Genomic DNA, 8,545 nt, shown 5'->3' with positions numbered 1-8,545 from the left:
GTAATCCTTGTGAAAAGAACGTTTATTGGACACGAAGAACTTTGACCCTTTGACCTAGACCTTGGAGAACACATGTGTACATCTTAACCTTTTTTCTGTTTCGTTTCTATGACAACTGTGAGCGACTCATTACAATTATTTTAAAAGTAAAAATCACTTTGACACATTGCAAGGAATTAATATTGAAAGTTTCAAAACGATTGCTTGAGTAGTTATTGAGAAAATCGAAATTAAAGAATTTTAACATTCCCCTGGTTTCCATGGCAATAATCGAGTATTTGAAAATTTTAAATGCAAGGCGCACAACTACAGATACTAATCATTAAAATAAAAAGAGTTTCATTACGAACGTTTAAGGGACCAGAGAGAACACTCTCGGACAAAATTCGTCGCTTTTTACAGGTTTCCATGGCAACGGTAGACATATTGGAACTGAACGACCTCACTGCACAACTACAACCAGTGATCGTCCTTTGAGGAAAGTTTCAGGAAGATTGCCCCAGCCATCTCCGAGAAACAGCCTGGATAAAAAAAACATGCGTACAATATCAATATGTCGTCCCCGACTTCGTTCGGGGCGACATAATAATAATAATAGGGAAAAAGAAACCGAAGAATAACAAGAAGGTCTTCCGTTGGAGACGGAAGACCTTAATAATAATAATAAGAAGAAGAAACCGAGTAAAAACAATATGTTCCCAAACTCCGTTTGGGGAACATAATAAGAAACCGAGTAAAAACAATATGTTCCCAAACTCCGTTTGGGGAACATAATAATAAGAAACAGAGTAAAAACAATATGTTCCCCAACTTCGTTTGGGGAACATAATAAGAAACAGAGTAAAAACAATATGTTCCCAAACTTCGTTTGGGGAACATAATAAGGCAGCAAAATTCAAATTCTCATTTCTCTACTAGGATTTTTACATCGGGCTCGGAGTTGGTTTTATTCAGGAAGACAGGACTGGGTTCAAGGCGACTAGGGGTACCACACCGGTAATTGACCAATCAAAATGAACTCAGTCAATTGTAGTTCCATACATATAAAGCCGATTTTCCTTTCTTTTGAGAGTTTTTTTTATTTCCTTCCAGGCCATTTTGACAACTCTGGTACCTGTGCCTAGGAAATTTTATCTACTCTGTAAATAAATAAAGTTTTTTGACAGGAACTATTTTTCCAGGGCATAGGGGGCTACTTCCCGGGGTGCTTTTGAGATGTTTATAAAGACATTGAAAACACGTGGATTTGGGGGTAGCCCTGTTTGCAGATGCAAAAAAAATCAGAAAATGTCGTGGTTTTTTTGGTGTCAGCTAATGTGACAGGTATTGTTTAACACTCCCTCATTAATATTTTTTTTCATGAATTCAAATACCTGATGTTTTACGGGGAAGAAACGTGTACTGCTTTTTAATATACCGAAACTCGCTATTTCTGGGGATTGTGTAATTCTAAAAAAAATTCAGATAAATTTCAAAGGTAAAATAAAAGAAGAATACTTGGTATTAAAATACTAATTCATATCAGTAGAATTGAGTGCTATTAACGACATTTAGAGAAATAGGCTTTAAAAGGTTTTTATCATATCTTTGTTTGTCTGCACTTAAATTTCAAACACGACAGAATTTGTAATTTTTGCCGTAAAAATTCATAATTTCTATACACTTTAGGGACTCACCGTAAAACTTTCAGGAAACTTTCTATGAAGTCTTTTCTGCACCTTAAGTGGAATTTTATGTCGATCCCAGGTGTCGATTGAGTTTCAGAGAAAGAATCAGGGGCAGTAAGCATATATGAGCTGCCCAATATTTTTTAAATATTTTTATACCAGTGTTATCGTTAAGTTGGTTTATTTTTCATATAACGAGATGTCCAGTTTGATGGAAATAGCAATAAAATTTTCAACATTTGATTTGTAGTTGAGTTATCACCATGTGAAGTTGGGCGATTTTTCCGGAATTGAGAAATTTCCATCAAATTCTCACATTCCAAACAAGGTTTAGATATGGCCGCACGCAAACAACAGAGTAAAAATTTAATAGATTGTTTAAAATGGCACAATAAATGATATCCCAAAATATCATTCTGTTGCTTGCATGCGGCCACCCTGAAAAATATAAAAAACGATGTTTTTCGAGGCCGATTTTGATCGCTTCCGGTTTCGGTTTTTATATTCAGACGTAAACAAAGTTGGAGGAAACAGAAAATGTGACAGTAGATTTATCGAAGTTCTAACCATTTAACAGGTAGGGAAGAATTGAAAATCAGAGCAATTGTAATTTTACATGCACTGTTCAAAATTAAATCCCCTCCTATACTTATTAATGATAGAAGATTCGACATGACAGACTCCGCTAACTCCATGAACTTCGGGGGGACGGTAATCTTCACATGCATGTCAAACAGTTGAAAATAGAAAATGTGTATCTAAAATACATCAAACAGGTACACAACATGCTATCTTCTTTCAAAGAAAAAAATAGATTATAAAAAAAGTGACTTAATCATCGATTCTTTTTGATTTAGGCCCTAATATTCATGATTCATTCATATGAACCCTCGATCGGCCGGTTGATCTGCATGATTAGGCGCGTTTTATCAGTTGTGAAAATCTTTACATATACGGCATTAAAATATAAATATACTACATTTCTAGGTTGGTGTTTATAACATATTTTTCTGTCTGAGTCCGAGTCTAGCCTTACACTGGTACCTGTGTACTTTGTGTAAATGTATGGTGTGCTATAACAGTCAAAAATAAAAAAAAATGGCAAGAAGTTTTTTTTTTTTTTGTTTTTTTTTATGTTAAACCATTAAAGAAATAAAAAAAATTGTTTCTTGAAAATAAGCTAACATCACTAAATCTAATTAATGTTCTTTGCAGAATAAACAATATAAATTCTTTCTATTTTTCTTGTGGGAACAATGTATTTTTGTTGTTTTTAAAACTTTTTAATTAAAATATTATTAATGTAAAATTAAACTTTTGTAAGTATTAAAAAAAATAATCAGATTACCTTAGAATATTATGAATTCATTTAAATCACCATTTAAATGAAAAAAAAAATGTTTGTCATTACATGGTTCATCGTTTTTGTTTTAATTTAAAGTACCCAATAATGTCCTTGCTTCAGATTTTATTCATTTAACTCAAATAGGTAAATCAATAAAACTGCTATTTAAATTGATTTCATGAATGAAATAATTATATATTATACCTGGTGATACATGTATAAATAAATTATTCTCTTTTTTTCATATATAAAGAAAATCTTATGCAAATGTATATACACTGTACAAGTAACCCCCCTCATTCCATAGTTATAGACAAAATGTGCATAGTTACATAATATATATAGTAATTTAATTTTAATATTCATATTTTAATTGTAGGATGCCTGGAGATGGTCCAAAACAATATCCTGTTACTGGAGCTGTTACTGGTTGGTATTGTAAGTGTCGTGCTGGACCCAGAGTTGTCGGGGCATGTGCCCATGTGGCCTCAGTATTGTGGTTTCTTGGCTATGAAAGACACACAAACTTTGCAGTAAGACCTATTCAAGACTGGGCTGACTACTTGAGGATGCAGCTGTGCAACCTGCAGTAATGGATGGCTCATCAGAAAGTGAAATGAGTGCAACGGAAGAGTGACATGAATTGTGACATTGGTTTATTGATGGTGAACATTATTGAGAGTGAACATTCTGCAGATTATTGGCGTCTCCATATGAATGAAAATTCTCAAGAGGGACGTTAAACAATATACAATCAATCAATCAATCAATCTGCAAGTTATGATATCAACTGCATTAGACTCCCATTATTGTTTTCAACAATATAGTGGAAGGCTGTGTATATATTGTTATTAATTAACTGTAAATAGGGATTTTTATGTGTCTTTGATTTTTTTTATGTTTAAATTGTGATTTCTTAACATCTGTTATATAATTGAGAAATTAAAATATAGTACATTGTACATCCCAAAAACATAGTAGATTCATTGCATGAGTTTAATAAGTTTGGTTGTAAATATTGAAAGATGAATTATGTTATTATCATATGATTAATTGTTATCAAAATTAATATACTGATGTAAAATGCATAATGATTCACAAAATGTTTCTCAGATAATAGTAACAATTATAGTTTATTATGCAATGTGTTTATTTGCATATTGAACTTTGTTACTAATTAAAATAACTATTTACAAGTACTTGTTATTTTTTGTAATACAATGTAATTACAAAACCTTTCCAGACAAACATGTACTAGAATAACTAATTCTTTGATGCTTAGTTCATTTTTATGACATTGTGAGGATGATAAACATTATCTTATTATGAGTAAATGTAGTGTTTAAGGCATGAGTGGTGTGATGTTAAACTTCTATGATCTTTTTTGAAAAAGTATAGGTGGGTGATGGGAGTTCTGGAATTTGTTTATGCAAACTGAAATCCCTTATTGTTATTTTTGTCAAGTTTAATGAATTGTTATTAAAAATGTTAGTTGAATACATTTCTTGTTTGTTCACTTTGTGCATTCAATGCATTTTTATGTTAAATACATACAAGTAAATTCAAAGAATTGTGGTCCCCCGCTTTCGGTGTCTTTGTGAGTGAGATGTTATTTTTTTATGACATATTGTGTCTAATATGAACAACCTATCATATGTCATTTATTTAGAAATTATCATTGAAGTTGATTATTTTGAAGGATGAAAACCCTAATCCTGACCGTTAAAAACTTATGGCCAAAGTGAAAGTTTTTAAAGTAGGTCAACTCCAAGGTCAAGATCAATGGGTCAAAGTTGTTGATATCCAATGAAAGGTTTTCTCACAAGAATTACGTATGTGAAGTATGAAAGTCCTAGCCATAACCGTTCAAAAGTTATGGTCAAGGTTAAAGTTTATTCATAAATACGTAAATCTTTAAGGTCAAGGTCAAAGTTGTTGATATCCAATTAAAGCTCCTGCCACAAAGAATATATATGTGAAATGTGAAAGTCTTATTATCTATCGTTCAAAAGTTGTGACCAAAGTTAAAGTTTTTTTTTAAAAGTAGTGAAAACTCCAATGTCAAGGTCAAAGGGTGAAAGTTGTTGGTATCCAATGAAAGGTCTTCTGAAAGGATTACCTATGTGAAGTAGGAAAGCCCTAGCTCTCACATTTCAAAAGCTATGGTCAAGGTTAAAGTTTATTCATAAGTACATAAATCTCAAAGGTCAAGGTCAAAAGGTAAAGGTTATTGGTATCCAATGAAAGGTCTTGACTCAAAGAATACATATGTGAAAAATAAAAGTTCTAGTATCTACTGTTTAAAAGTTGTGACCAAGGTTAAAGTTTAAAAAGTAGTTAAAACTCTAAAGTCAAGGGGTAAAAGTTGTTGGTATCCAATGGAAGGTTTTTTTTACAAGGATTACATATGTGAAGTACGAAAGCGTTAGTCCTCACCGTTCAAAAGTAATGGTCAAGGTTAAAGTTTTTTCATAAGTACGTGAAACTCCATGGTCAAGGTCGAAAGGTCAAGGTTGTTGGTATCCAATGAAAGGTCTTGCCACAAAAAAAATACATATGTGAAATATGAAAGTCCTAGTACCTACCATTCAAAAGTTATGGCCAAAGTAAAAGTTTGGAATTTTTGTGTAAAAGTGGGTTAAACTCAAGGGTCAAGGTCAAAAGGTCAAATTTGGTGGTGCCCAAAGAAAGGTATTGTAACAAGGTATACACATGTGTAATATGAAAGTCATAGCTCCATTAAATCAAAAGTTATGGGCAATGTTAAAGTTTTTGTGACAGACAGACTGACAGACTTACGGACAGACGAATGAGATTTAAAGTCCCCTCGCTTTTGCGAAAGCGGGGGACAAAAACAACTGTTTTACATTAAAATCCGTTTTTTTTTACCACTTATAGCTAAAAAATAGTTTCTATTCACATGTTTAAGATCATTTCTGTTGTACTTGTATTACACATCCATCTTTTATTTCTTTAATCATATTTACAGGGGAAAAAAATTATTAAGAATTTCCAGAAATCAGTGAAAATTGTGTTATTTTTGTATTGACCCCAGAATGTCTTAATAGTGTTTTTTTCATCAAAATATATCTGAAAAGGTGTGATTCAATCATAATTCTTTTAATATTTATAACAATTTGTCCATTATGGTTGGGGCATATTTAGGGTCTTAATGCCCCTGATTCTTTTCTACGTTGCTATTGATTTTTTTTTTTCAGGAGAAGGGGGGGGGGTGTTGACTTACTTATTTTAAGCATTTGTTAAAGTGAGTTTGTAAATACATCTACGAACTTGAGCTGGATTGTGACCTTTGGATCAAGAGGTCAAAGGTCAAAGGTCAAGGTCATCAAAGTATTTCATAAAGAAATATAAAACTAACGGCCATATCAAGTATACAAGTCATTTCACTACTGGACGAAAAAAGTGCTGAGAATCCCAAATTTTACTGATAAAGTTTGATAATTACTGATACTGTGCTGTTGTTGCTGATAAATACTGATATTTACTGTTATTATTACTGTTGTTGCTGATATTTTTTGTTGTTTCTGATAAATACTGATAATTACTGTTGCCTTTTACTGTTGAGTCTGATAAATACTGATAAATACTGTTGAGGTACTGTCGTTGCTGAGAATTGCTGATAATTACTGTTGAGGTACTGTCGATGCTGAGATTTACTGATAATTACTGTGGTCATTGTTTTTAACCTGGTAATTGGTTTAAAATATAACAGAGGGCTATAAAAACCTTCAATTATTACTTTCTTTTACCTGAATTGTCATGGCAAAATTTTCATATTTTTTTTAAATTTTCTGCTTGTGGCAAAATTACATTACTGTATGTATGTATGCTGATCTCAATTTCTACATTCCGTTAACTTTGTGAAAATTTTGACAATAATCAAATGAATTATTAATAGAATGAATATATAGAAATAGAATTAATAAAAAAAAATTAACTGCAGAAAAAAAAAATGGAATTTTACTTTTGCATAAGATCTTATTGAAAAATAAACTGTAAATAAAAAGAAAAGTATGCTATCTTAAAAAAGATCCATCGCCGCCTTTCCCGATTCCAAAAAAATATGTAGGGAGATCGGTGATTTTTTTATTCAATAATAAGAAAAAAGTTCGTAATGGATGGGAAAAAAATCGGGATAAAAAAAAGTTTCCTGCAGGTTAGAAAAATTGGGGTGTTGCTAAAACGCGGAACGGAAAACGGAACGGAAAGCGGAACGGAACGGAAAACGGAATATATTATTTTGGATTAAATCACTTAAAATACACAAAATTTATCATAAACGATATATTTTGTACATATTCAATCCCCCACAATTAAATACAAGTTGATTTTATCATGCTCAGTCTCTTTTTTTTACGAAAATCGCTAACATATAGCAGTCACCTAGAATCGAATTTGAAAAGGGGGGATAAACGAACTTGAAAAGTATTTGACAAGCAAAAACTCAAAAAGAAACAATTGTTTGATTCGGGAGGGGAGTAAAACACAAAAAGAAAACAAGTGTTTGATTCGGGAGGGGGGATAGGTTCCAATTCCAACATCTTTCAGTAATATTTTCTTACACTAACTTACTACATTAATTACATTCACAAAAAGTTTGAGGATGTCAACTTAAACGAACATTTCCGTAGTAAAAAGGTTATGACTGGGGGATCAAATATTTGATATCTAAATGAACCATGAAAGAGAAATAAAATGTAAAAAAAATTATTAAGATAATACGTTTAGGGCAAACCTTTACGGCAAGCTCGAAGAAACATCTCTTATACACACTGGTTGTTAAAATTTTATTCAAAATAGAGACATTTTCTATATATTTAAATTCTGGAAAGACAAAGTTGGAAAACTTTCATGTCATTCAATGAAGTTAAATTTTGTTTGCGGTACATATGTATGTATGTTTGGGGGGGGGGGGGTGTATATGAATGACCCCGTAAAAAATGAGTTTGTTTTCCCACTCATCGGAAAGGTCTGAGAAGTTGTAATAAGTATGCCCCCCCTTTTGTGTCAAAAATATACATAAGGTTTAATAAATCAATTTCTAATGTGACTGTGGGCCCCTACATAGACCTGAAACTGCCACTCCCCCTTTCATGATTCGCGAATTCGACACTGCGCGTGCATAATCTGAATATCATAAATAGTTATTTTTGTCTTTACAGACATTGACAATGGAAACAAATTGAAAGAAGGGGGGGGGTGTCAGTAAAAATTTTCCAACATACAACAAATTTGACAAACCAAAAAAAAGGGGGGATATGTCCTTTGCCCAAACACGAAAATCCTATTTCGTGTGTGTGTGTGTGTGGGGGGGGGGGGGGGGTCGAATTTCTTTCAGTACCATTTTTTCCACGGAAGTTGTGTATGACTCATGAATATATAATAGTTTACAATAAATTTTTATCAGAAATGATTTTTACAGCAAGAATATTGCTCTTTTATCTGATTTATATCGAATCTATGTTATTTGTTTGACAAAAATTTTCCGTTTTCCGTTCCGTTCCGCTTTCCG

At 32.3% G+C, this 8,545-nt stretch overlaps 1 long non-coding RNA gene across 1 annotated transcript; it reads left to right on the top strand.

The window, feature by feature from the left end:
* The first annotated feature begins 2,154 nt into the window (after positions 1-2,154).
* LOC134271488 (uncharacterized) lies at positions 2,155-4,030 on the top strand. Its single transcript, XR_009993031.1, has 3 exons — positions 2,155-2,244; positions 3,392-3,693; positions 3,791-4,030. It is a non-coding gene; the product is annotated as an uncharacterized LOC134271488 (long non-coding RNA).
* Positions 4,031-8,545: the final 4,515 nt, after the last annotated feature.

Source organism: Saccostrea cucullata, unplaced genomic scaffold (assembly GCF_032062105.1).
Source record: "Saccostrea cucullata isolate Sc308-1 unplaced genomic scaffold, CSIRO_AGI_Scuc_v1 ctg8621, whole genome shotgun sequence".
Classification (NCBI taxonomy): Eukaryota; Metazoa; Mollusca; class Bivalvia; order Ostreida; family Ostreidae; genus Saccostrea; species Saccostrea cuccullata.
The sequence above is the reverse complement of the archived record's forward strand: the minus strand, read 5'-3'. Positions and strand labels throughout refer to the sequence as shown.